Raw genomic sequence first — 12,369 nt, forward strand, 5'->3', positions numbered from 1 at the left:
AACATGAGGCAAGCTCTAAATCAAGCCCTTGGAGATCTTCACAAGATGGAAGGCACACAAAGTCCAGTCTTTGCCCTCTTACTCTGGCAGAAGCAGTAACTGCAGGATAGCTCCACAAAGCACAGTCACAGGCAGGGCAGCTCTTCTTCCTCAGCTCTTCAGCTCTTCTCCAGGCAGAGGTTCCTCTTGGTTTCCAGAAGTGTTCTAAAGTCTGTGGTTTTGGATGCCCTTCTTATACCCATTTTCTCCTTTGAAGTACGCCTACTTCAATGCAAAGTCTCTCTTGATTGTGAAATCCTGCCTTGCCCAGGCCAGGCCCCAGACACTCACCAGGGCGCTGGAGACTGCATTGTGTAAGGGCAGGCACAGCCCTTTGTTTGTGTAAGTGACCACTTCTCCCCTCCCTCCTAGCACAGATGGCTCAACAGGAAATGCAGACTACACCCCAGCTCCCTTTGTGTCACTGTCTAGTGAGAGGTGCAACCAGCCCAACTGTCAAACTGACCCAGACAGGGAATCCACAAACAGGCAGAGTCACAGAAATGGTATAAGCAAGAAAATGCTCACTTTCTAAAAGTGGCATTTTCAAACACACAATCTTAAAATCAACTTTATTAAAATATGTATTTTCAAATTGTGAGCTCAGAGACCCCAAACTCCACATGTCCATCCGCTCCCAAAGGGAATCTATACTTTAATCAGATTTAAAGGTAGCCCCCATGTTTAAGGAAATGCCTCCTTGGCATGGTTACCCCCTGACTTTTTGCCTTTGCTGATGCCAAGTTATGATTTGAAAGTGTGCTGAGGCCTGCTAACCAGGCCCCAGCACCAGTGTTCTTTCCCTAAAACTTTACCTTTGTCTCCACAATTGGCACACCCTGGCATCCAGGTAAGTCCCTTGTAACTGGTACCCCTGGTACAAAGGGTCCTGATGCCAGGGAGGTCTCTGAGGGCTGCAGCATGTCTTATGCCACCCTGGGGACCCCTCACTCAGCAACAACACACTGCTTACCAGCTTGTGTGTACTGGTGGGGAGAAAATGACTAAGTAGACATGGCACTCCCCTCAGGGTGCCATGCTAACCTCATACTGCCCATGGCATAGATAAGTCACCCCTTTAGCAGGCCTTACAGCCCTAAGGCAGGGTACACTATACCATAGGTGAGGGCATAAGTGCATGAGCACTATGCCCCTACAGTGTCTAAGCAAAACCTTAGACATTGTAAGTGCAGGGTAGCCATAAGAGTATATGGTCTGGGAGTCTGTCATACACAAACTCCACAGCACCATAATGGCTACACTGAAAACTGGGAAGTTTGGTATCAAACTTCTCAGCACAATAAATGCACACTGATGCCAGTGTACACTTTATTGTGAAATACACCCCAGAGGGCATCTTAGAGATGCCCTCTGAAAACATACCGGACTTCCAGTGTGGGCTGACTAGTTTTGCCAGCCTGCCACACACCAGACATGTTGCTGGCTACATGGGGAGAGTGCCTTTGTCACTCTGTGGCTAGTAACAAAGCCTGTACTGGGTGGAGGTGCTTCTCACCTCCCCCTGCAGGAACTGTAACACCTGGCGGTGGGCCTCAAAGGCTCACCCCCTTTGTTACAGCGCCACAGGGCATCCCAGCTAGTGGACATGCCCGCCCCCTCCGGCCACGGCCCCACTTTTGGCAGCAAGGCCGGAGGAGATAATGAGAAAAACAAGGAGGAGTCACAGGCCAGTCAGGACAACCCCTAAGGTGTCCTGAGCTGAGGTGACTCTGACTTTTAGAAAGCCTCCATCTTGAGATGGAGGATTCCCCCAATAGGATTAGGGATGTGCCCCCCTCCCCTCAGGGAGGAGGCACAAAGAGGGTGTAGCGACCCTCAGGGCTAGTAGCCATTGGCTACTAACCCCCCAGACCTAAACACACCCCTAAATTGCGTATTTAGGAGCCCCCAGAACCTAGGAAAACAGATTCCTGCAACCTAAGATGAAGAAGGACTGCTGACCTGAAGCCATGCAGAGAAGACGGAGACACCAACTGCTTTGGCCCCACTTTGAGAAAAACTGCAACAGTGACGCGTTCCCCAAGGGTCCAGCGACCTCTGAAGCCTCAGAGGACTACCCTGCATCTAAAAGGACCAAGAACTCCTGAGGACAGCAGCCCTGTTCCAAAGAAACTACAACTTGCAACAAAGAAACAACTTTTAAAGGACTCCACGTTTCCCGCCGGAAGCGCAAGACTTTCCACTCTGCACCCGACACCCCCGGCTCGACCTGCGGAGAAACAATACTACAGGGGGGACTCCCCGGTGACTGCGAGCCAGTGAGTAGCCAGAGTTGACCCCCCTGAGCCCCCACAGCGACGCCTGCAGAGGGAATCCAGAGGCTCCCACTGACCGCGACTGCCTGCTTCCTAGAACCCGATGCCTGGTAAAGACCCTGCACCCGCAGCCCCCAGGACCTGAAGGATCCGACCTCCACTGCAGAAGTGACCCCCAGGTGGCCCTCTCCCTTGCCCAGGTAGTGGCTACCGTAGGAGCCCCCCCTTGCCTGCCTGCTTCACTGAAGAGACCCCTGGGTCTCCCTTTGAAACCTATTGCAAACCCGACGCCTGTTTGCACTCTGCACCTGGCTGCCCCTGTGCCGCTGAGGGTGTACTTTTTGTGCTGACTTGTGTCCCCCCTGGTGCCCTACAAAACCCTCCTGGTCTGCCCTCCGAAGTCGTGGGTACCTACCTGCTGGCAGACTGGAACCGGGGCACCCCCTTCTACATTGAAGCCTATGCGTTTCGGGCACCACTTTGACCTCTGCACCTGACCAGCCCTGAGCTGCTGGTGTGGTAACTTTGGGGTTGCCCTGAACCCCCAACGGTGGGCTACCTTGGACTCAACTTTGAACCCTGTAGGTGTTTTACTTACCTGCAAAACTAGCCAAAACTTACCTCCCCCAGGAACTGTTGAAAATTGCACTGTCTAGTTTTAAAATAGCTCATTGCCATTTTTGCTAAAACTGTACATGATATTGTGTTGATTCAAAGTTCCTATGATACCCGAGTGAAATACCTTTCATTTGAAGTATTGTTTGTAAATCTTGAACCTGTGGTTCTTAAAATAAACTAAGAAAATATATTTTTCTATATAAAAACCTATTGGCCTGGAATTGTCTTTGAGTGTGTGTGTTCCCCATTTATTGCCTGTGTGTGTACAACAAATGCTTCAAACTACCCTCTGAAAAGCCTACTGCTCGACCACACTACCACAAAATAGAGCATTAGAATTATCTCTTTTTGTCACTATCTTACCTCTAAGGGGAACCCTTGGACTATGTGCATGCTATTTCTTACTTGAAATAGTAAATACAGAGCCAACTTTCTACACCATGTTAACATATGAGAGGGACAGGCCTTGCAACAGTGAAAAATAAATTTAGCAATATTTCACTCTTAGGACATATAAAACACATTACTATATGTCCTACCTTAACCATACACTGCACCCTGCCCTTGGGGCTACCTATGGCCTACCTTAGGGGTGCCTTACATGTAAGAAAAGGGAAGGTTTAGGCCTGGCAAGTGGGTACACTTGCCAAGTCGAATTTACAGTTAATACTGCACAAACAGACACTGCAGTGGCAGGTCTGAGACATGATTACAGAGCTACTTATGTGGGTGGCACAACCAGTGCTGCAAGCCCACTAGTAGGATTTGATTTACAGGCCCTGGGCACCTCTAGTGCACCTCTAGTGCACTGTACTAGGGACTTACTAATTAATTAAATATGCCAATCATGGATAAGCCAATGACATACACATTTTGTAAAGGACCACTTGCACTTTAGCATTGGTTAGCAGTGGTAAAGTGCCCAGAGTAACAAAAACAATAAAATCAGAGTCCAGCACACCTCAGCAACCTGGGAAACAGAGGCAAAAAGTTAAGGGAGACCACGCCAAGGACGAAAAGTCTAGCACAATGTGTTAATACGTCTAGACATATTTTAACATTGACAATTTTAGAAAATAATTGGAAATATTTTCACATGGGAGGCGCAACATTCAAAAGTTTTCAAGACGACTGCCCTACACTTATGTCTTTGGAGTTTTCCGCCCCAGCTGCAGAGTCTCCGTCATGCGGCATAAAGAGAGGGTGTAGTTATAAAACTCCGCACATAGTTTGTGAAATCCAAAAAAAGAGGTAAACTTACAAAAAAGTGTACATTTACCTTTTTGAATCAAGCCCAGTGCGTCTAAGTTCAGACCAACTTTGCTGTTATGAAATGCAACCAACGGAGTTCTCGTCATCCATCTGCACAGGAAATTACTTCACTGGTTTCCCTCCAAAGCTCTCTTTAAAAGAAGTAGCTAAGGAACGCCCGCCAAGCGGGAACCGCCAGAAGACCGTACCGCGGTCAAAAGACCGCGGCGGTCATTCTGGGTTTCCCATTGGGCTGGCGGGCGACCGCCGAAAGTCCGCCCGCCAGCCCAGCGGGAAACACCCTTCCGACGAGGACGCCGGCTCAGAATTGAGCCGGCGGAGTGGGAAGGTGCGACGGGTGCAGTTGCACCCGTCGCGAATTTCAGTGTCTGCTAGGCAGACACTGAAATTCTTTTTGGGGCCCTCTTACAGGGGTCCCTGCAGTGCCCATGCCATTGGCATGGGCACTGCAGGGGCCCCCAGGGGCCCCGCGGTACCCCCTACCGTCATCCTGTTCCCGGCGGGAGAACCGCCAGGAACAGGATGGCGGTAGGGGGTGTCAGAATCACCATGGCGGCGGAGCGCGCTCCGCCGCCATGGAGGATTCTCAAGGGCAGCGGAAAGTCGGCGGGACACCGCCGACTTTCCGTTTCTGGCCGCGGCTGAACCGCCGCAGTCAGAATGCCCAGCGGTGCACCGCCAGCCTGTTGGCGGTGCTACCGCGGTCGTTCGCTCTGGCGGTTTTTACCGCCAGGGTTAGAATGATCCCCTTAATTTCCCATCATCTATCTGCAGAGGAAGTGACATCACTGCACTTCCCGTCATCCATCTGCAGAGAAAGTCACATCTCTGAACCTCCCACTATCTACTTGCACAGGAAGTAACATCAACGGTTTCCCGCTGAAACTCTCTTCAAAAGAAGCATTTTATTTCCCATCATTCATCTGCACTGGAACTAATATCACTGCATTTCACACATGATACTCTGGGGTCTGCCCTGCTCCCAGAACCTACTAAATGAAGGCTGCAGTGTGGATGCTCAGCTGTTGCACACAGTGGGTGCACTGCTGGTGTGCCAAAGGTAAGCCAGTCTGCACCTGTCTGGGCCTGGACTGCACCCACCATCAGGAACCCTGGTTCTCCCCCCTACCCACTGATGCCCTGCTGCTCTCCTCCATGCTTTTAACCCAGGCTTCTCCTCGCTGAACTACTGCCATACCGCATCACATAACATGGAAGGAGCATTTATTTGCACCACTTGCAAGTTTTCATGCTCTCTCTCACACCCAACACCCAAATTTGACTCACTCACAGCACCCAGCAACCTACTCTGCCATGCTTACACACACCGAACACCATCCAAACAAAATGCCACACTTGCATGCATGCTTCTCAAGATCCTCTCGTTCATCAAACATGCCACAGAGATATGGGTCCTACTGCATGACTACGCTACGGACCAGCTCTTTTTTACAGAAACATAGCTGAACCTAACCTCCGCACCAGACATCGCTACCAAAATCAACGCTGGCTATAAGATTAGGCAAAGCCGTCAGCACAAACCCAGAGGTGGAGTTACCATCATATTAAAAAACACCATCAGCTGCACCACCAACATGGACAACACCACCAGCTACATAGAATACCTCATGCTCGCGATCCACATCAGAGCCAACATCTCCAGGGGAAAAACCCTCATAAACAGACCACCTGGACCACGCATCGGTTTCACCAGCAGCATCATGAACGTTATCCACTACTGAACATCAAAGACAGCACCTTTGCCGTCCTGAAAATCTTAAATTTCACCTAGAAGACCGCACTGACCCAAACTCTATGGCCCTTCTAGAAAACCTTGCTATCTTTGGCCTTACCAAGCATGTTACTGAACCCACGAACACCGCTGGACACATATTGGCCCCAATTTGTTCCTCAATCAGCAACATCTCACTCAACAGGCCAGCAACTATGACCTAGATAGACCACACCCTTGTGAGTTTCAGTATATCCATCCCACACCATCACAGACATTCCAACACAGGAATCGCCTGCCAGAGCTGGAAAAGCATCTTTGAAGAGGAGTGGATTTAACTGCCATCCAGTCCAAGCATCAGCCTGAGCACACTGGTAACTGGCTGAAAGCCCTCAAAAACCTCAATGCTTAAATCACTGAATGCACTGACAACTTTGCTCCCCTCAGTTGCAACCTAAAGGGAGGCCTGACCACAGACCGGCTGCTACACAAAGAGCTCAGGCTGACGAAACATCACTACAAGCAACTTGAGTGCAAATGGAGAACAAGGCAAGACACTATAGATAAAGTAACCTTCAAATAAGTTCTAAGATGCCACCACCAGCGGATTCGGAACACCAGTCGCACAGCTCTAGTAGAGCTCATCAATGCCAGCACTGATAACAAGGAAATCTTCTCCATCATCAAAGATTTCACCACGCCTCCTGCCACCTCTAGCAAGATCACCCCCCATAAGACCTTTCCAACATGCTCTCAGAATTCTAATGTAACTAAATTACCTCAATATGCAATTTCGACCCTCAACTGAACCCTGTTATTGTTGCAACTTAACTTACCATCAGGACGATTAACAAATCTTGACCTCGTGGACTGCCGTCACCACTACTGAAATCACTGCTACCATGAAGACCATTCGCTTGTGGGGCTCCATCTGACCCTTGCCCCACCACGTCTTCACCAAAGGACCTCCAGCAATCAGTGAAGCACTAACAGTTACATTCATAAACCCTGGAAACATGCTATCACCATACTTCTGCTGAAAAAAACATCTGCTTACCTAGACATGATTTCCAACTACAGACTTTCTCCACCCAACCGCACCCAGCAAATGTCTGAGAGAAATGAATGAACCAACGCTCACCGGACCACATTGATGCTATGCATTCTGGATTCAGGCCCAACCACAGTACAGAAACAGCACTCACTGCTGCCATAGATAGCATCTGCATGATCCTTGACAGAGGAGACATGGCAACCCTCATTTTCATTACTGCTGCATTTGACATGGTCTCACTCCCCATTGTCATCAGGGACCTGCACAAGATTGGCATCAGAGAACTCCCTCTCAACAGGATCTGCTTGTTCCTTCTTAACGGTTACAACACAAACTGTCAGCCTAACACCTTACCGCCCAGAGGCCTTCAACCCACCTATTAGCTGTTCTGCCCCAGCCTCTTCATTGCCTATATGATCCCTATGGTCAGTGTCATCTGTGCACACAACATCAACATCCTCTCCTATACAGACAAGACGCAACTCCTACTCTACCTTCTGGACATGACCCATGTTCACTGCCAGCATGACCAAAGTCGCTAAATGGAAGAAAGCCACTTGTCTCACCCTCAACACTGACAAGGCAGAAGTAGTGATCTTCGTCAAGGACACCTCACCATGGGACTTCAAATGGTGGGCGGCTGAACTCGAACTCACAACACAACCCACACCAGGAACCTTGGAATAACCCTCAATAGCAAACTGGGCACAATTGCACAATTCAATGCTGCCACTGCATCCTGTTTCCACACCCTGAACTTGCTGTGGAAGATCTTCAAATGGCTCCCAGGCAACAAAAGAAAAACTGTCACATATGCCCTAGTCACCAGCAAGTTGGACTATGGATACACCCTCTATGCCGGGATCACCAAGCAACTCACTAGAAGACTACAGATCATCCAGATCTCAGCAGGCAGAATCATTCTCAACCTCCCACATAGAACCCATATTACACCACACCTCACAGATCTACACTGGCTTCCAATCCATAAGCACGCTCAATTTAAACTCCTCACATACACATTCAAGACAGTCCATAACTCAGGCCCCACCTACCTGAACAGTTGCATCTCCTTTAACAGACGATCCATAGAGCTCTGCTATGCAGAATTCCTACTCCGCAACATCCCACACATACACAGAACCAGATCAGGAGGATGAGTGTTCAAACCCCCACCCACTCTGGTCAGTCCCCTGTGGGAAAACTGACAGGCAGCTTGGCCTCTGCTTTGCTGGGTGGAGATGACTTCTCCAGGAGGCACATTCTCCAGTCAGATAATCCCAGGCAGAGTTGAAGCTGCTTACTTGAAACAAAGGCTAAGCAGTCTTTCCCCAGATGGACCAAACATGCCTAGTTATTTATATAATAGTACTGACTAGACCATAAATAAGAGGGCCTCCTTCTCTTGGATGTTTATTTCAAGTCAGTGCTTACTGTCCAGGAAGGCTGACTCCTGGGTAGGATCCAGATGAAGCCCATTTGTTTTTCTAGTGATACCTGCACCCAGGGTGACAATGGGGGTACTTTCAAGCAATGTATCCAATCTCCAGCTTGACACTTGAAATTAGGCTTTATGAGGACTTCCATGCATCACCAAGCAGGCTGCTTCAGCCTGGGAGATGTATTTTTCAAAACTCTGAGAAGCCTGGCCCTCATAGGTTCACCAGGCAGGGTTAGAAGGCAGTTGGAGACTCAAGCCCTGATGGCCTGGGGCAGGCTGGTCAGTGTCATCATATCACTCATGGCCAGACAACTGAAGGGTCCAAAAAACCTTGTCCCTACTGATGTGGAGGAAGGTCACTAGTCTTTCTTGTAGTCCTTGCACACCGGGTAACAGAGGGAGACATATGAGCGAATATGTCCAACCTCCTTGAGCCCTAGATTATCTTCAAATGCAGCTTCAAATGAACCCTCATTGTTACTTCTGGAAAATAATGGTCATCTCGTTGCACTGTGCCTTCTATAAAGCATTTCTGCTTAAACTGGGGCAGGGGTATAGAGACTCAGCATCATTTTACTTGTGCGATGGGCCTGTCCTGAGGCCCTACCAGTCACAGAGCCCCTATGAAGCCCCCACCCATGTCCACTCAGTGCTTTTCACCCCAGCAAAGCAGGGGAGCTCCACCAGAACACTGATCTGAGGCCACGTCAGGGCTTTTCACACCAGTGAAGAACGACACCCATACCAGGACCCACAGACAGCAGTCCTACGCACTCTGCAGCACAATGCCCTGGTTCATGTACCCTAGTTCCTGGGGGTCTTTTAACAGTATCTGTTAGAGCTATGACCTGCACCCTTTAAGGGCTTTTCAACCTTGCGAACGTCCTGTGGGACAAGATGGTCTGGTGCAAAACCTAAGTTCCTTGGGTCTTCTCTTGATGCCCTCCTAAGCACTGACCTAGTCAGAACCTCTTAACCCAGCAAAGTAGTCGGGCCATCTCCGGGCCTACAGTAGCCCTTTCAGGGCAATTTGTGAATCCGAGGGCTGATAAATGCAGCCCATGGCCAGGGGCTTGCACTCTGGGGCCACGGGGTTCTGAACTGGGGCCAGTCAGAGCTTTTTATCTTGGTGAAGCAGGGGAAAACCCCCTCGGGCTCCAGGACCCTATCCCGATCACTATGTAACAGAATGGGCTGGAAAATGGAACCAAGAACTTCAATCTTGCACCTTTGGCCAGCTGAAGCTCTGACCCTGGGCCCGGTCAGAGCTTCTTATTCCAACAAAGCTTGGGGGCCCTCTCTGGGCCTGCAGGACCCTGTCCTGGGCACTTTGTGATATAGTGGGCTAGAGAATAGAGTCCAGGCCTGGAGCCTTTCATCCCATGGGTTAGCTGGAGCTCTGAAAGGGGGCCTGGTCAAAGCTATTAAGCCAAGTGCCAGGACCCTCCTTGGGCCTGTGGAACCCCATATTGGGCACTCTTTGACATAGCAAGTTGCAGATTGAAGCCTGGGGCTTGCATCCCCTGGTCATTTGGAGCTCTGACAGACCCCTTCTGCACTTCACTAGCTGGACATCCAGAGGAGTCCTTTCCAGGTCTACAGATGCCCATCCTAGGCACTCTGAAACATTGTCGGCTGGTGCAGGTAACCCAGGTCTCAGGCCGTCAAGTCAGGTACCGTGGACTGACCTGGGACCTAGTCAGAGTTTGGTAGGTCAGGAAAGCAGGGGAGCCCTTCCTGAGCCTGCGGGACCTGATCCAGGCAAGTTGTGGCACTGAAGGCTAGAGAGTGGAGCCCTGGGCTTTCGTCTTGCACCATCACGGGCCTCTGACCCAAGGCCTGCTAAGAGCTTCTCATCCCAGCAGAGCATTGAGCTCTCTGCAGGTCTGTGGAAGACCGGTTTGGGCACTGTAAGACAGTGCATGCCAGCACCCATACTCTAGGTCCTAGAGGCCCTCATACGGGGCCCTTCAGAGCAGAGCTCTGACCATGTTCTTTTTACCCCAACGAAGCCTGGGGGCAGAACCCAGGCCTGTGGAAGCCATCCTGCGCACCCTTATAATGCTCACCTAGCTCATGTTCCCCATAGCCCTCTCCCAGACTTCGCTAGAGCCCTGACCTTGGGCCCTGTCAGGTCTTTTCATCTCCGCTGTTTACCCTGGCAAATGGGAGATCCCGTCTTCAGGCCAAAAGAAGCTAATCTTGAATGTTCTGAGACATGGTGTGTCAAATGCAATGACCCCAGGTCAGAGATTCCCAAACAGGCAAACTAGGGAAGCCCTCCCCAGGTCCTGCAGGACCCAATCCCAGGGAAGTTGAAACACAGAGAGCCAGAGAATGGGGCCCAGTGCTGGAAGCTTGCACCCTTGGGCCAACTGGAGCTCCTCAGACCTGGGACCCGATCAGAGCTTCTTGTTCCTGTGAAGCAGGGGAGTCAACCCCAGGCCCTTGGAAGTCCATCCTAGGCATTCCGAGAAATGGTGGGCAGGTGCACCAACCAAAGTCCCTGGGGCGCTCACCCCCAGGTTCAGTAAAACGATGGTCCAGTACATAGACCGCAGGCACACCAACTGGTGCTCTGGCCTAGGGCCTTGGCAGAGCTTTCCCAGTCATTCATATAATAGTGCTGGCTGAGAGAAAAGTCTGGCTATCTTATCATTTGCACCATCTCAGGAGAGCAACAAGAGAGACAGCAGGTCACCTACACCCTTGTGTGAGAAAGTAGCCTCTTTCTAGCATGGTTACCCTCATTTTGGGCATGTTTGTGAGTGTTTGTCAGTGTGTTTTTTTACTTTCTCTCTGGGGTCTTGCTAGTCAGGACGCCAGTGCTCATAGTTAAAACCCTATTTGTCAGTGTGCTTTGCCTGTCTCACTGGGATCCTGCTCGCCAGGACCCCAGTGCTCATAGTTTGTGGCCCATGTGTGTTGTCAGTATGCTTAACTGTGTCACTGAAGTTCTGCTAACCAGAACTCCAGTGCTTATGCTCTCTCTACTTACCAAATTTGTCACTACACTTTAGTGACTCCATATTCCAATTCTGATTGGCACACTGGATCCCCCTTATAAGTGTCTAGTGTATGGTACCTAGGTACCCAGGGCATTGGAGTTCCAGGAAATCCTTATGGGCTGCAGCATTTCTTTTGCCATCCATAAGGAACTCCTACAAACCTTTCATCAGGACTGCCACGGCAGCCTGAGTGAAATAGTGCACACACTGTTTCACAGCCATTTTTACTGCACTAATGTAACTTATAATTCACCTATATGTCTAACCTTCATTTACTGAAGGCCAGGTGCAAAGTTACTGGTGTGTGAGGGCATCTTTGCTAGTGCCCAGTGCCAATTCCCCGGATTTTGTGCGTTCGCGGATACCATTATAAGTGTGCACTACATATATGTCAATACATATCTGTAGCTTCACAATGGTAACTTCGAACATGGCCATGTGAGGTGTCTAAGATCATGGAATTGTCCCTCCAATCCAAATCTGGTTTTGGGGGGGCAATCCCATGCACCCTGGGGGCTCCACCATGGACCCCCAGTACAGCCAAACCACCTCTCTGAGGTTTCCACTGCAGCCCCAGCTGCCTCCACCTCACAGGCAGGTTTCTGCCCCCCTGGGGACTGAGCAGCTCAATCCCAGGAAGGCAGAACAATGCATTTCCTTTGGGAGGAGGGTGTTACACCCTCTCCCTTTGGAAATAGGTGTTACAGGCTTGGGAGGGGTAGCTTCCCAGAGCCTCTGGAAATGCTTTGAAGGGCACAAACAGTGCCCTCCTTGCATAATCCAGTCTACACCAATTCAGGGACCCCCAGTCCCTGCTCTGATGTGAAACTCAACAAAGAAAAGGGGAGTAACCACTCCCCTGTCCATCACCACCCCAGGGGTGGTGCCTAGAGCTCCTTCAGAGTGTCCCTGGTGCTAGCTATCTTGGA

The sequence above is a fragment of the Pleurodeles waltl genome, chromosome 9 (genome assembly GCF_031143425.1).
Source record: "Pleurodeles waltl isolate 20211129_DDA chromosome 9, aPleWal1.hap1.20221129, whole genome shotgun sequence".
Classification (NCBI taxonomy): Eukaryota; Metazoa; Chordata; class Amphibia; order Caudata; family Salamandridae; genus Pleurodeles; species Pleurodeles waltl.